Source organism: Pristiophorus japonicus, chromosome 11 (assembly GCF_044704955.1).
Source record: "Pristiophorus japonicus isolate sPriJap1 chromosome 11, sPriJap1.hap1, whole genome shotgun sequence".
Classification (NCBI taxonomy): Eukaryota; Metazoa; Chordata; class Chondrichthyes; family Pristiophoridae; genus Pristiophorus; species Pristiophorus japonicus.
In genome coordinates, this window is record NC_091987.1 from 109,114,326 (window position 1) to 109,130,351 (window position 16,026).

Below are 16,026 nucleotides of genomic sequence, written 5' to 3' on the forward strand. Positions count from 1 at the left end.
GTGTCTGTGTCCTATTGTCCCAGTGTCTCAGTGTCCCAGTGTCCCAGTGTCCTATTGTCCCAGTGTCCTATTGTCCCAGTGTCCCAGTGTCCCAGTGTCTCTGTGTCTCTGCGTCTCTGCGTCTCAGTGTCCCAGCGTCTCAGTGTCTCTGTGTCTCAGCGTCTCAGCGTCTCAGTTTCCCAGTGTCTCTGTGTCTCAGTGTCTCAGTGTCCTATTGTCCCAGTGTCTCAGTGTCCCAGTGTCCCAGTGTCCTATTGTCCCAGTGTCCTATTGTCCCAGTGTCCCAGTGTCCCAGTGTCTCTGTGTCTCTGCGTCTCTGCGTCTCAGTGTCCCAGCGTCTCAGTGTCTCTGTGTCTCAGCGTCTCAGCATCTCAGTTTCCCAGTGGCTCTGTGTCTCAGTGTCCTATTGTCCCAGTGTCCCAGTGTCTTATTGTCCCAGTGTCCCAGTGTCCCAGTGTCTCTGTGTCTCTGCGTCTCTGCGTCTCAGTGTCCCAGTGTCTCAGTGTCCCAGTGTCTCTGTGTCTCAGCGTCTCAGTTTCCCAGTGTCTCTGTGTCTCTGTGTCTCAGTGTCTCAGTGTCCTATTGTCCGAGTGTCCCAGTGTCTCAGTGTCCTATTGTCCCAGTGTCCCATTGTCTCAGTGTCCTATTGTGCCAGTGTCCCATTGTCCCAGTGTCCCAGTGTCCTATTGTCCTATTGTCCCAGTGTCCCAGTGTCTCTGTGTCTCTGTGTCTCAGCGTCTCAGTTTCCCAGTGTCTCTGTGTCTCAGTGTCTGTGTCCTATTGTCCCAGTGTCCCAGTGTCCTATTGTCCCAGTGTCCCAGTGTCCCAGTGTCTCTGTGTCTCTGCGTCTCTGCGTCTCGGTGTCCCAGCATCCCAGTGCCTCAGTGTCCCAGTGGCTCTGTGTCTCAGCGTCTCAGCGTCTCATTTTCCAGTGTCTCAGTGTCCCAGTGTCCCAGTGTCCTATTGTCCCAGTGTCCTATTGTCCCAGTGTCCCAGTGTCCCAGTGTCCCAGTGTCTCTGTGTCTCTGCGTCTCTGTGTCTCATTGTCCCAGCGTCTCAGTGTCTCAGTGTCCTATTGTCCCAGTGTCCCAGTGTCTCTGTGTCTCTGTGTCTCAGTGTCCTATTGTCCCAGTGTCCCATTGTCCCAGTGTCCCAGTGTCCTATTGTCCCAGTGTCCCAGTGTCTCTGTGTCTCTGTGTCTCAGCGTCTCAGTTTCCCAGTGTCTCTGTGTCTCAGTGTCTGTGTCCTATTGTCCCAGTGTCCCAGTGTCCTATTGTCCCAGTGTCCCAGTGTCCCAGTGTCTCTGTGTCTCTGCGTCGCTGCGTCTCAGTGTCCCAGCGTCCCAGTGTCCCAGTGTCCCAGTGTCTCTGTGTCTCTGCGTCTCTGCGTCTCAGTGTCCCAGCGTCCCAGTGTCTCAGTGTCCCAGTGTCTCTGTGTCTCAGTGTCTCAGCGTCTCAGTTTCCCAGTGTCTCAGTGTCCCAGTGTCCCAGTGTTCTATTGTCCCAGTGTCCTATTGTCCCAGTGTCCCAGTGTCCCAGTGTCTCTGTGTCTCTGTGACTCTGTGTCTCCTTGTCCCCGCGTCTCAGTGTCTCAGTGTCCTATTGTCCCAGTGTCCCATTGTCCCAGTGTCCCAGTGTCCCAGTGCCCTATTGTCCCAGTGTCCCATTGTCCCAGTGTCCCAGTGTCCCAGTGTCTCTCTGTCTCAGTGTCTCAGCGTCTCAGCGTCTGAGTTTCCCAGTGTCTCTGTGTCTCAGTGTCTCAGTGTCCTATTGTCCCAGTGTTTCAGTGTCCCAGTGTCCCAGTGTCCTATTGTCCCAGTGTCCTATTGTCCCAGTGTCCCAGTGTCCCAGTGTCTCTGTGTCTCTGCGTCTCTGCGTCTCAGTGTCCCAGCGTCTCAGTGTCTCTGTGTCTCAGCGTCTCAGCGTCTCAGTTTCCCAGTGTCTCTGTGTCTCAGTGTCTCAGTGTCCTATTGTCCCAGTGTCCCAGTGTCCCAGTGTCCTATTGTCCCAGTGTCCTATTGTCCCAGTGTCCCAGTGTCTCTGTGTCTCTGCGTCTCTGCGTCTCAGTGTCCCAGTGTCTCAGTGTCGCTGTGTCTCAGCGTCTCAGCGTCTCAGTTTCCCAGTGTCTCTGTGTCTCTGTGTCTCTGTGTCTCAGCGTCTCAGCGTCTCAGTTTCCCAGTGTCTCAGTGTCTCAGTGTCCCAGTGTCCCAGTGCCTCTGTGTCTTTGTGTCTCAGCGTCTCAGCGTCTCAGCGTCTCAGTTTCCCAGTGTCTCTGTGTCTCAGTGTCCCAGTGTCTCTGTGTCTCTGTGTCTCAGCGTCTCAGCTTCCCAGTGTCTCTGTGTCTCTGTGTCTCAGTGTCTCAGTGTCTCAGTGTCTCAGTGTCCTATTGTCCCAGTGTCCCATTGTCCCAGTGTCCCAATGTCCCAGTGTCTCTCTGTCCCAGTGTCCCATTGTCCCAGTGTCCCAGTGTCTCTGTGTCTCTGCGTCTCTGCGTCTCAGTGTCCCAGCGTCCCAGAGTCTCAGTGTCTCAGTGTCCCAGTGTCTCTGTGTCTCAGCGTCTCAGCGTCTCAGTTTCCCAGCGTCTCTGTGTCCTATTGTCCCAGTGTCCCAGTGTCCTATTGTCCCAGTGTCCCAGTGTCCCAGTGTCTCTGTGTCTCTGCGTCTCTGCGTCTCGGTGTCCCAGCATCCCAGTGCCTCAGTGTCCCAGTGTCTCTGTGTCTCAGCGTCTCAGCGTCTCATTTTCCAGTGTCTCAGTGTCCCAGTGTCCCAGTGTCCTATTGTCCCAGTGTCCTATTGTCCCAGTGTCCCAGTGTCCCAGTGTCCCAGTGTCTCTGTGTCTCTGCGTCTCTGTGTCTCATTGTCCCAGCGTCTCAGTGTCTCAGTGTCCTATTGTCCCAGTGTCCCATTGTCCCAGTGTCCCAGTGTCCTATTGTCCCAGTGTCCCAGTGTCTCTGTGTCTCTGTGTCTCAGTGTCCTATTGTCCCAGTGTCCCATTGTCCCAGTGTCCCAGTGTCCTATTGTCCCAGTGTCCCAGTGTCTCTGTGTCTCTGTGTCTCTGCGTCTCAGTGTCCCAGTGTCTCAGTGTCTCTGTGTCTCTGTGTCTCAGTGTCTCAGTGTCCTATTGTGCCAGTGTCCCAGTGTCTCAGTGTCCTATTGTCCCAGTGTCCCATTGTCTCAGTGTCTCAGTGTCCTATCGTCCCAGTGTCCCATTGTCTCAGTGTCCTATTGTGCCAGTGTCCCAGTGTCCCAGTGTCCCAGTGTCCTATTGTCCCAGTGACCCAGTGCCTCTGTGTCTCTGTGTCTCAGCGTCTCAGTTTCCCAGTGTCTCTGTGTCTCAGTGTCTGTGTCCTATTGTCCCAGTGTCCCAGTGTCCTATTGTCCCAGTGTCCCAGTGTCCCAGTGTCTCTGTGTCTCTGCGTCTCTGCGTCTCAGTGTCCCAGCGTCCCAGTGTCTCAGTGTCCCAGTGTCTCTGTGTCTCAGCGTCTCAGCGTCTCATTTTCCAGTGTCTCAGTGTCCCAGTGTCCCAGTGTCCTATTGTCCCAGTGTCCCAGTGTCCCAGTGTATCTGTGTCTCTGCGTCTCTGTGTCTCATTGTCCCAGCGTCTCAGTGTCTCAGTGTCCTATTGTCCCAGTGCCCCATTGTCCCAGTGTCCCAGTGTTCTATTATCCCAGTGTCCCAGTGTCTCTGTGTCTCTGTGTCTCAGCGTCTCAGTTTCCCAGTGTCTCTGTGTCTCAGTGTCTGTGTCCTATTGTCCCAGTCTCCCAGTGTCCTATTGTCCCAGTGTCCCAGTGTCCCAGTGTCTCTGTGTTTCTGCGTCTCTGCTTCTCAGTGTCCCAGCGTCCCAGTGTCTCAGTGTCCCAGTGTCTCTGTGTCTCAGCGTCTCAGCGTCTCAGTTTCCCAGTGTCTCAGTGTCCCAGTGTCCCAGTGTTCTATTGTCCCAGTGTCCCATTGTCCCAGTGTCCCAGTGTCCCAGTGTCCTATTGTCCCAGTGTCCCATTGTCCCAGTGTCCCAGTGTCCCAGTGTCTCTCTGTCTCAGTGTCTCAGCGTCTCAGCGTCTCAGTTTCCCAGTGTCTCTGTGTCTCAGTGTCTCAGTGTCCTATTGTCCCAGTGTTTCAGTGTCCCAGTGTCCCAGTGTCCTATTGTCCCAGTGTCCTATTGTCCCAGTGTCCCAGTGTCCAAGTGTCTCTGTGTCTCTGCGTCTCTGCGTCTCAGTGTCCCAGCGTCTCTGTGTCTCAGTGTCTCCGTGTCCTATTGTCCCAGTGTCCCAGTGTCCCAGTGTCCTATTGTCCCAGTGTCCCAGTGTCTCTGCGTCTCTGCGTCTCAGCGTCTCAGTTTCCCAGTGTCTTTGTGTCTCTGTGTCTCAGCGTCTCAGCGTCTCAGTTTCCCAGTGTCTCAGTGTCTCAGTGTCCCAGTGTCCCAGTGCCTCTGTGTCTCTGTGTCTCAGCGTCTCAGCGTCTCAGCGTCTCAGTTTCCCTGTGTCTCAGCGTCTCAGCTTCCCAGTGTCTCTGTGTCTCTGTGTCTCAGTGTCTCAGTGTCTCAGTGTCCTATTGTCCCAGTGTCCCATTGTCCCAGTGTCCCAATGTCCCAGTGTCTCTCTGTCCCAGTGTCCCATTGTCCCAGTGTCCCAGTGTCTCTGTGTCTCTGCGTCTCTGCGTCTCAGTGTCCCAGCGTCCCAGTGTCTCAGTGTCTCAGTGTCCCAGTGTCTCTGTGTCTCAGCGTCTCAGCGTCTCAGTTTCCCAGCGTCTCTGTGTCTCTGTGTCTCAGTGTCCTATTGTCCCAGTGTTTCAGTGTCCCAGTGTCCCAGTGTCATATTGTCCCAGTGTCCTATTGTCCCAGTGTCCCAGTGTCCCATTGTCTCTGTGTCTCTGCGTCTCAGTGTCTCTGTGTCTCAGCGTCTCAGCGTCTCAGTTTCCCAGTGTCTCTGTGTCTCAGTGTCTCAGTGCCCTATTGTCCCAGTGTCCCAGTGTCCCAGTGTCCTATTGTCCCAGTGTCCTATTGTCCCAGTGCCCCAGTGTCTCTGTGTCTCTGCGTCTCTGCGGCTCAGTGTCCCAGGGTCTCAGTGTCGCTGTGTCTCAGCGTCTCAGCGTCTCTGTTTCCCAGTGTCTCTGTGTCTTAGTGTCTCAGCGTCTCAGCGTCTCAGTTTCCCAGTGTCTCAGTGTCTCAGTGTCCCAGTGTCCCAGTGCCTCTGTGTCTCTGTGTCTCAGCGTCTCAGCGTCTCAGCGTCTCAGTTTCCCAGTGTCTCTGTGTCTCAGTGTCCCAGTGTCTCTGTGTCTCTGTGTCTCAGCGTCTCAGCTTCCCAGTGTCTCTGTGTCTCTGTGTCTCAGTGTCTCAGTGTCCTATTGTCCCGTGTCCCATTGTCCCAGTGTCCCAATGTCCCAGTGTCTCTCTGTCCCAGTGTCCCATTGTCCCAGTGTCCCAGTGCCTCTGTGTCTCTGCGTCTCTGCGTCTCAGTGTCCCTGCGTCCCAGTGTCTCAGTGTCTCAGTGTCCCAGTGTCTCTGTGTCTCAGCGTCTCAGCGTCTCAGTTTCCCAGCGTCTCTTTGTCTCTGTGTCTCAGTGTCTCAGTGTCCTATTGTCCCAGTGTCCCAGTGTCCCAGTGTCCCATTGTCTCAGTGTCTCAGTGTCCTATTGTACCAGTGTCCCATTGTCCCAGTGCCCCAGTGTCCTATTGTCCCAGTGTCCCAGTGTCCCATTGTCCCAGTGTTCCAGTGTCTCTCTGTCTCAGTGTCTCAGTGTCGCAGTGCCCCAGTGTCTCAGCATCTCAGTGTCCCAGTGTCTCTGTGTCTCAGCGTCTCAGCGTCTCAGTTTCCCAGTGTCTCTGTGTCTCAGTGTCCCAGTGTCTCAGTGTCTCAGTGTCCTATTGTCCCAGTGTCCCATTGTCCCAGTGTCCCAGTGCCCTATTGTTCCAGTGTCCCATTGTCCCAGTGTCCCAGTGTCCCAGTGTCCCAGTGTCCCATTGTCCCAGTGTCTCTCTGTCTCAGTGTCTCAGTGCCCCAGTGCCCCAGTGTCTCAGCGTCTCAGTGCCCCAGTGTCTCAGCGTCTCAGTGTCTCAGTGTCCCAGTGTCTCTGTGTCTCAGCGTCTCAGCGTCTCAGTGTCCCAGTGTCTCTCTGTCTCAGTGCCTCAGTGTCCTATTGTCCCAGTGTCCCATTGTCCCAGTGTCTCAGTGTCTCAGTGTCTCAGTGTCCCAGTGTTCCAGTGTCTCTGTGTCTCTGTGTCTCAGCGCCTCAGCGTCTCAGTTTCCCAGTGTCTCAGTGTCTCAGTGTCCCAGTGTCTCTGTGTCTCTGTGTCTCTGTGTCTCTGTGTCTCAGCGTCTCAGTTTCGCAGTGTCTCTGTGTCTCAGTGTCCCACTGTCTCTGTGTCTCTGTGTCTCAGCGTCTCAGCTTCCCAGTGTCTCTGTGTCTCAGTATCTCAGTGTCTCAGTGTCCTATTGTCCCAGTGTCCCAGTGTCCTAATGTCCCAGTGTCTCTCTGTCCCAGTGTCCCATTGTCCCAGTGTCCCAGTGTCTCTGTGTCTCTGCGTCTCTGCGTCTCAGTGTCCCAGCGTCCCAGTGTCTCAGTGTCTCAGTGTCCCAGTGTCTCTGTGTCTCAGCGTCTCAGCGCCTCAGTTTCCCAGTGTCTCTGTGTCTCTGTGTCTCAGTGTCTCAGTGTCCTATTGTCCCAGTGTCCCAGTGTCCCATTGTCTCAGTGTCTCAGTGTCCTATTGTCCCAGTGTCCCATTGTCCCAGTGCCCCAGTCTCCTATTGTCCCAGTGTCCCATTGCCCCAGTGTCCCAGTGTCTCTGTGTATCTGTGTCTCAGCGTCTCAGCGTCTCAGTTTCCCAGTGTCTCTGTGTCTCAGTGTCTGTGTCCTATTGGCCCAGTGTCCCAGTGTCCTATTGTCCCAGTGTCCCAGTGTCCCAGTGCCTCTGTGTCTCTGCGTCTCTGCGTCTCAGTGTCCCAGCATCCCAGTGTCTCAGTGTCCCAGTGTCTCTGTGTCTCAGCGTTTCAGCGTCTCAGTTTCCCAGTGTCTCTGTGTCTCAGTGTCTGTGTCCTATTGTCCCAGTGTCTCAGTGTCCCAGTGCCCCAGTGTCCCAGTGTCCTATTGTCCCAGTGTCCTATTGTCCCAGTGTCCCAGTGTCCCAGTGTCTCTGTGTCTCTGCGTCTCTGCGTCTCAGTGTCCCAGCGTCTCAGTGTCTCTGTGTCTCAGCATCTCAGCGTCTCAGTTTCCCAGTGTCTCTGTGTCTCAGTGTCTCAGCGTCCTATTGTCCCAGTGTCTCAGTGTCCCAGTGTCCCAGTGTCCCAGTGTCTCTGTGTCTCTGCGTCTCTGCGTCTCAGTGTCCCAGCGTCTCAGTGTCTCTGTGTCTCAGCGTCTCAGCGTCTCAGTTTCCCAGTGTCTCTGTGTCTCAGTGTCCTATTGTCCCAGTGTCCCAGTGTCCTATTGTCCCAGTGTCCCAGTGTCCCAGTGTCTCTGTGTCTCTGCGTCTCTGCGTCTCAGTGTCCCAGTGTCTCAGTGTCTCTGTGTCTCTGTGTCTCAGTGTCTCAGTGTCCTATTGTGCCAGTGTCCCAGTGTCTCAGTGTCCTATTGTCCCAGTGTCCCATTGTCTCAGTGTCTCAGTGTCCTATCGTCCCAGTGTCCCATTGTCTCAGTGTCCTATTGTGCCAGTGTCCCATTGTCCCAGTGTCCCAGTGTCCTATTGTCCCAGTGTCCCAGTGCCTCTGTGTCTCTGTGTCTCAGCGTCTCAGTTTCCCAGTGTCTCTGTGTCTCAGTGTCTGTGTCCTATTGTCCCAGTGTCCCAGTGTCCTATTGTCCCAGTGTCCCAGTGTCCCAGTGTCGCTGTGTCTCTGCGTCTCTGCGTCTCAGTGTCCCAGCGTCCCAGTGTCTCAGTGTCCCAGTGTCTCTGTGTCTCAGCGTCTCAGCGTCTCAGCGTCTCATTTTCCAGTGTCTCAGTGTCCCAGTGTCCCAGTGTCCCAGTGTCCTATTGCCCCAGTGTCCCAGTGTCCCAGTGTATCTGTGTCTCTGCGTCTCTGTGTCTCATTGTCCCAGCGTCTCAGTGTCTCAGTGTCCTATTGTCCCAGTGCCCCATTGTCCCAGTGTCCCAGTGTTCTATTATCCCAGTGTCCCAGTGTCTCTGTGTCTCTGTGTCTCAGCGTCTCAGTTTCCCAGTGTCTCTGTGTCTCAGTGTCTGTGTCCTATTGTCCCAGTCTCCCAGTGTCCTATTGTCCCAGTGTCCCAGTGTCCCAGTGTCTCTGTGTTTCTGCGTCTCTGCTTCTCAGTGTCCCAGCGTCCCAGTGTCTCAGTGTCCCAGTGTCTCTGTGTCTCAGCGTCTCAGCGTCTCAGTTTCCCAGTGTCTCAGTGTCCCAGTGTCCCAGTGTTCTATTATCCCAGTGTCCCATTGTCCCAGTGTCCCAGTGTCCCAGTGTCCTATTGTCCCAGTGTCCCATTGTCCCAGTGTCCCAGTGTCCCAGTGTCTCTCTGTCTCAGTGTCTCAGCGTCTCAGCGTCTCAGTTTCCCAGTGTCTCTGTGTCTCAGTGTCTCAGTGTCCTATTGTCCCAGTGTTTCAGTGTCCCAGTGTCCCAGTGTCCTATTGTCCCAGTGTCCTATTGTCCCAGTGTCCCAGTGTCCAAGTGTCTCTGTGTCTCTGCGTCTCTGCGTCTCAGTGTCCCAGCGTCTCTGTGTCTCAGTGTCTCCGTGTCCTATTGTCCCAGTGTCCCAGTGTCCCAGTGTCCTATTGTCCCAGTGTCCCAGTGTCTCTGCGTCTCTGCGTCTCAGCGTCTCAGTTTCCCAGTGTCTTTGTGTCTCTGTGTCTCAGCGTCTCAGCGTCTCAGTTTCCCAGTGTCTCAGTGTCTCAGTGTCCCAGTGTCCCAGTGCCTCTGTGTCTCTGTGTCTCAGCGTCTCAGCGTCTCAGCGTCTCAGTTTCCCTGTGTCTCAGCGTCTCAGCTTCCCAGTGTCTCTGTGTCTCTGTGTCTCAGTGTCTCAGTGTCTCAGTGTCCTATTGTCCCAGTGTCCCATTGTCCCAGTGTCCCAATGTCCCAGTGTCTCTCTGTCCCAGTGTCCCATTGTCCCAGTGTCCCAGTGTCTCTGTGTCTCTGCGTCTCTGCGTCTCAGTGTCCCAGCGTCCCAGTGTCTCAGTGTCTCAGTGTCCCAGTGTCTCTGTGTCTCAGCGTCTCAGCGTCTCAGTTTCCCAGCGTCTCTGTGTCTCTGTGTCTCAGTGTCTCAGTGTCCTATTGTCCCAGTGTCCCAGTGCCCCAGTGTCTCAGCATCTCAGTGTCCCAGTGTCTCTGTGCCTCAGCGTCTCAGCGTCTCAGTTTCCCAGTGTCCCAGTGTTCTATTGTCCCAGTGTCCCATTGTCCCAGTGTCCCAGTGTCCCAGTGTCCTATTGTCCCCGTGTCCCATTGTCCCAGTGTCCCAGTGTCCCAGTGTCTCTCTGTTTCAGTGTCTCAGCGTCTCAGCGTCTCAGTTTCCCAGTGTCTCTGTGTCTCAGTGTCTCAGTGTCCTATTGTCCCAGTGTTTCAGTGTCCCAGTGTCCCAGTGTCCCAGTGTCCAAGTGTCTCTGTGTCTCTGCGTCTCTGCGTCTCAGTGTTCCAGCGTCTCTGTGTCTCAGTGTCTCAGTGTCCTATTGTCCCAGTGTCCCAGTGTCCCAGTGTCCTATTGTCCCAGTGTCCCAGTGTCTCTGCGTCTCTGCGTCTCAGCGTCTCAGTTTCCCAGTGTCTCTGTGTCTCTGTGTCTCAGCGTCTCAGCGTCCCAGTGTCTCAGTGTCTCTGTGTCTCAGCGTCTCAGCGTCTCAGTTTCCCAGTGTCTTTGTGTCTCTGTGTCTCAGCGTCTCAGCGTCTCAGTTTCCCAGTGTCTCAGTGTCTCAGTGTCCCAGTGTCCCAGTGCCTCTGTGTCTCTGTGTCTCAGCGTCTCAGCGTCTCAGCGTCTCAGTTTCCCTCTGTCTCAGCGTCTCAGCTTCCCAGTGTCTCTGTATCTCTGTGTCTCAGTGTCTCAGTGTCTCAGTGTCCTATTGTCCCAGTGTCCCATTGTCCCAGTGTCCCAATGTCCCAGTGTCTCTCTGTCCCAGTGTCCCATTGTCCCAGTGTCCCAGTGTCTCTGTGTCTCTGCGTCTCTGCGTCTCAGTGTCCCAGCGTCCCAGTGTCTCAGTGTCTCAGTGTCCCAGTGTCTCTGTGTCTCAGCGTCTCAGCGTCTCAGTTTCCCAGCGTCTCTGTGTCTCTGGGTCTCAGTGTCTCAGTGTCCTATTGTCCCAGTGTCCCAGTGTCCCAGTGTCCCAGTGTCCTATTGTCCCAGTGTCCCATTGTCCCAGTGTCCCAGTGTTCCAGTGTCTCTCTGTCTCACTGTATCAGTGTCTCAGTGCCCCAGTGTCTCAGCATCTCAGTGTCCCAGTGTCTCTGTGTCTCAACGTCTCAGCGTCTCAGTTTCCCAGTGTCTCTGTGTCTCAGTGTCCCAGTGTCTCAGTGTCTCAGTGTCCTATTGTCCCAGTGCCCCATTGTCCCAGTGTCCCAGTGTCCCAGTGTCCCAGTGTCCTATTGTCCCAGTGTCCCAGTGTCCCAGTGTCTCTGTGTCTCAGTGTCCTATTGTGCCAGTGTCCCATTGTCCCAGTGTCCCAGTGTCCCAGTGTCCCAGTGTCCCATTGTCCCATTGTCCCAGTGTCTCTCTGTCTCAGTGTCTCAGTGCCCCAGTGCCCCAGTGTCTCAGCGTCTCAGTGCCCCAGTGTCTCAGCGTCTCAGTGTCTCAGTGTCCCAGTGTCTCTGTGTCTCAGCGTCTCAGCGTCTCAGTGTCCCAGTGTCTCTCTGTCTCAGTGTCTCAGTGTCCTATTGTCCCAGTGTCCCATTGTCCCAGTGTCTCAGTGTCTCAGTGTCCCAGTGTCCCAGTGTCTCTGTGTCTCTGTGTCTCAGCGTCTCAGCGTCTCAGTTTCCCAGTGTCTCAGTGTCTCAGTGTCCCAGTGTCTCTGTGTCTCTGTGTCTCTGTGTCTCTGGGTCTCAGCGTCTCAGCGTCTCAGTTTCGCAGTGTCTCTGTGTCTCAGTGTCCCAGTGTCTCTGTGTCTCTGTGTCTCAGCATCTCAGCTTCCCAGTGTCTCTGTGTCTCAGTATCTCAGTGTCTCAGTGTCCTATTGTCCCAGTGTCCCAGTTTTCTAATGTCCCAGTGTCTCTCTGTCCCAGTGTCCCATTGTCCCAGTGCCCCAGTGTCTCTGTGTCTCTGCGTCTCTGCGTCTCAGTGTCCCAGCGTCCCAGTGTCTCAGTGTCTCAGTGTCCCAGTATCTCTGTGTCTCAGCGTCTCAGCGCCTCAGTTTCCCAGTGTCTCTGTGTCTCTGTGTCTCAGTGTCTCTGTGTCCTATTGTCCCAGTGTCCCAGTGTCCCATTGTCTCAGTGTCTCAGTGTCCTATTGTCCCAGTGTCCCATTGTTCCAGTGCCCCAGTCTCCTATTGTCCCAGTGTCCCATTGCCCCAGTGTCCCAGTGTCTCTCTGTCTCAGTGTCTCAGTGCCTCAGTGCCCCAGTGTCTCAGCATCTCAGTTTCCCAGTGTCTCTGTGTCTCAGTGTCTCAGTGTCCCAGTGTCCTATTGTCCTATTGTCCCAGTGTCCCAGTGTCTCTGTGTCTCAGTGTCCTATTGTCCCAGTGTCCCAGTGTCCCAGTGTCTCTGTGTATCTGTGTCTCAGCGTCTCAGTTTCCCAGTGTCTCTGTGTCTCAGTGTCTGTGTCCTATTGGCCCAGTGTCCCAGTGTCCTATTGCCCCAGTGTCCCAGTGTCCCAGTGTCTCTGTGTCTCTGCGTCTCTGCGTCTCAGTGTCCCAGCATCCCAGCATCCCAGTGTCTCAGTGTCCCAGTGTCTCTGTGTCTCAGCGTCTCAGCGTCTCAGTTTCCCAGTGTCTCTGTGTCTCAGTTCCTGTGTCCTATTGTCCCAGTGTCTCAGTGTCCCAGTGTCCCAGTGTCCTATTGTCCCAGTGTCCTATTGTCCCAGTGTCCCAGTGTCCCAGTGTCTCTGTGTCTCTGCGTCTCTGCGTCTCAGTGTCCCAGTGTCTCAGTGTCTCTGTGTCTCAGCGTCTCAGCGTCTCTGTGTCTCATTGTCCCATCGTCTCAGTGTCTCAGTGCCCTATTGTCCCAGTGCCCCATTGTCCCAGTGTCCCAGTGTCCTATTGTCCCAGTGTCCCAGTGTCTCTGTGTCTCTGTGCCTCAGCGTCTCAGTTTCCCAGTGTCTCTGTGTCTCAGTGTCTGTGTCCTATTGTCCCAGTGTCCCAGTGTCCTATTGTCCCAGTGTCCCAGTGTCCCAGAGTCTCTGTGTTTCTTCGTCTCTGCGTCTCAGTGTCCCAGCGTCCCAGTGTCTCAGTGTCCCAGTGTCTCTGTGTCTCAGCGTCTCAGCGTCTCAGTTTCCCAGTGTCCCAGTATCTCTGTGTCTCTGCGTCTCTGCGTCTCAGTGTTCCAGCGGTCAGTGTCTCTGTGTCTCAGCGTCTCAGCGTCTCAGTTTCCCAGTGTCTCTGTGTCTCAGTGTCTCAGTGTCCTATTGTCCCAGTGTCCCAGTGTCCCAGTGTCCTATTGTCCCAGTGTCCTATTGTCCCAGTGTCCCAGTGTCTCTGTGTCTCTGCGTCTCTGCGTCTCAGTGTCCCAGTGTCTCAGTGTCTCTCTGTCTCTGTGTCTCAGCGTCTCAGCGTCTCAGTTTCCCAGTGTCTCTGTGGCTCTGTGTCTCAGTGTCCTATTGTCCCAGTGTCTCTGTGTCTCTGTGTCTCTGTGTCTCAGCGTCTCAGCTTCCCAGTGTCTCTGTGTCTCAGTATCTCAGTGTCTCAGTGTCCTATTGCCCCAGTGTCCCAGTTTTCTAATGTACCAGTGTCTCTCTGTCCCAGTGTCCCATTGTCCCAGTGCCCCAGTGTCTCTGTGTCTCTGCGTCTCTGCGTCTCAGTGTCCCAGCGTCCCAGTGTCTCAGTGTCTCAGTGTCCCAGTGTCTCTGTGTCTCAGCGTCTCAGCGCCTCAGTTTCCCAGTGTCTCTGTGTCTCTGTGTCTCAGTGTCTCTGTGTCCTATTGTCCCAGTGTCCCATTGTCTCAGTGTCTCAGTGTCCTATTGTCCCAGTGTCCCATTGTTCCAGTGCCCCAGTCTCCTATTGTCCCAGTGTCCCATTGCCCCAGTGTCCCAGTGTCTCTCTGTCTCAGTGTCTCAGTGCCTCAGTGCCCCAGTGTCTCAGCGTCTCAGTTTCCCAGTGTCTCTGTGTCTCAGTGTCTCAGTGTCTCAGTGTCCTATTGTCCCAGTGTCCCATTGTCCCAGTGTCTCAGTGTCTCAGTGTCCTATTGTCTCAGTGTCCCAGTGTCCCAGTGTCCTATTGTCCTATTGTCCCAGTGTCCCAGTGTCTCTGTGTCTCAGTGTCCTATTGTCCCAGTGTCCCAGTGTCCCAGTGTCTCTGTGTATCTGTGTCTCAGCGTCTCAGTTTCCCAGTGTCTCTGTGTCTCAGTGTCTGTGTCCTATTGGCCCAGTGTCCCAGTGTCCTATTGTCCCAGTGTCCCAGTGTCCCAGTGTCTCTGTGTCTCTGCGTCTCTGCGTCTCAGTGTCCCAGCATCCCAGTGTCTCAGTGTCCCAGTGTCTCTGTGTCTCAGCGTCTCAGCGTCTCAGTTTCCCAGTGTCTCTGTGTCTCAGTGCCTGTGTCCTATTGTCCCAGTGTCTCAGTGTCCCAGTGTCCCAGTGTCCTATTGTCCCAGTGTCCTATTGTCCCAGTGTCCCAGTGTCCCAGTGTCTCTGTGTCTCTGCGTCTCTGCGTCTCAGTGTCCCAGTGTCTCAGTGTCTCTGTGTCTCAGCGTCTCAGCGTCTCTGTGTCTCATTGTCCCAGCGTCTCAGTGTCTCAGTGCCCTATTGTCCCAGTGCCCCATTGTCCCAGTGTCCCAGTGTCCTATTGTCCCAGTGTCCCAGTGTCTCTGTGTCTCTGTGCCTCAGCGTCTCAGTTTCCCAGTGTCTCAGTGTCTCAGTGTCCCAGTGTCCCAGTGTCTCTGTGTCTCTGTGTCTCAGCGTCTCAGCGTCTCAGTTTCCCTGTGTCTCTGTGTCTCAGTGTCCCAGTGTCTCTGTGTCTCTGTGTCTCAGCGTCTCAGCTTCCCAGTGTCAGTGTCCTATTGTCCCAGTGTCCCATTGTCCCAGTGTCCCAATGTCCCAGTGTATCTCTGTCCCAGTGTCCCATTGTCCCAGTGTCCCAGTGTCTCTGTGTCTCTGCGTCTCTGCGTCTCAGTGTCCCAGCGTCCCAGTGTCTCAGTGTCTCAGTGTCCCAGTGTCTCTGTGTCTCAGCGTCTCAGCATCTCAGTTTCCCAGAGTCTCTGTGTCTCTGTGTCTCAGTGTCTCAGTGTCCTATTGTCCCAGTGTCCCAGTGTCCCACTGTCCCATTGTCTCAGTGTCCCAGTGTCCTATTGTCCCAGTGTCACATTGTCCCAGTGTCCCAGTGTTCCAGTATCTCTCTGTCTCAGTGTCTCAGGGTCTCAGTGCCCCAGTGTCTCAGCGTCTCTGTGTCCCAGTGTCTCTGTGTCTCTGTGTCTCAGCGTCTCAGCATCTCAGTTTCCCAGTGTCTCTGTGTCTCAGTGTCCCATTGTCTCAGTGTCTCAGTGTCTCAGTGTCCTATTGTCCCAGTGTCCCATTGTCCCAGTGTCCCAGTGTCCTTTTGTCCCAGTGTCCCAGTGTCCCAGTGTCTCTGTGTCTCAGTGTCCTATTGTCCCAGTGTCCCATTGTCCCAGTGTCTCTGGGTATCTCTGTCTCAGTGTCTCAGTGCCTCAGTGCCCCAGTGTCTCAGCGTCTCAGTGTCCCAGTGTCGCTGTGTCTCAGCGTCTCAGCGTCTCAGTTTCCCAGTGTCACTGTGTCTCAATGTCCCAGTGTCTCAGTGTCTCAGTGTCCTATTGTCCCAGTGTCCCATTGTTCCAGTGCCCCAGTGTCTCAGCGTCTCAGTGCCCCAGTGTCTCAGCGTCTCAGTGTTTCAGTGTCCCAGTGTCTCTGTGTCTCAGCGTCCCAGTGTCTCAGTGTCTCAGTGTCCTATTGTCCCAGTGTCCCATTGTCCCAGTGTCTCAGTGTCTCAGTGTCTCAGTGTCCCAGTGTCCCAGTGTCTCTGTGTCTCTGAGTCTCAGTGTCTCAGCGTCTCAGTGTCCCAGTGTCTCTGTGCATCTGTGTCTCTGTGTCTCAGCGTCTCAGCGTCTCAGTTTCCCAGTGTCTCTGTGTCTCAGTGTCCCAGTGTCTCTGTGTCTCTGTGTCTCAGCGTCTCAGCTTCCCAGTGTCTCTGTGTCTCTGTGTCTCAGTGTCTCAGTGTCTCAGTGTCCTATTGTCCCAGTGTCCCAGTGTCCCAATGTCCCAGTGTCTCTCTGTCCCAGTGTCCCATTGTCCCAGTGTCCCAGTGGCTCTGTGTCTTTGCGTCTCCGCGTCTCAGTGTCCCAGCGTCCCAGTGTCTCTGTGTCTCAGCGTCTCAGCGTCTCAGTTTCCCAGTGTCTCTGTGTCTCTGTGTCTCAGTGCCTCAGTGTCCTATTGTCCCAGTGTCCCAGTGTCCTATTGTCTCAGTGTCTCAGTGTCCTATTGTCCCAGTGTCCCATTGTCCCAGTGTCCCAGTGTCCTATTGTCCCATTGTCCCAATGTCCCAGTGTCCCAGTGTCTCTCTGTCTCAGTGTCTAGGTGCCCCAGTGCCCCAGTGTCTCAGCGTCTCAGTGCCCCAGTGTCTCAGCGTCTCAGTGTCTCAGTGTACCAGTGTCTCTGTGTCTCAGCGTCTCAGCGTCTCAGTTTCCCAGTGTCTCTGTGTCTCAGTGTCTCAGTGTCTCAGTGTCCTATTGTCCCAGTGTCCCATTGTCCCAGTGTCTCAGTGTCTCAGTGTCCTATTGTCTCAGTGTCCTATTGTCCCAGTGCCCCAGTGTCCCAGTGTCCTATTGTCCTATTGTCCCAGTGTCCCAGTGTCTCTGTGTCTCAGTGTCCTATTGTCCCAGTGTCCCAGTGTCCCAGTGCCCCATGTTTCTGTGTCTCAGCGTCTCAGCGTCCCAGCTTCCCAGTGTCCCAGCGTCCCAGTGACTCAGTGTCCCAGTGTCCCAGTGTCCTATTATCCCAGTGTCCCAGTGTCCCAGTGTCCC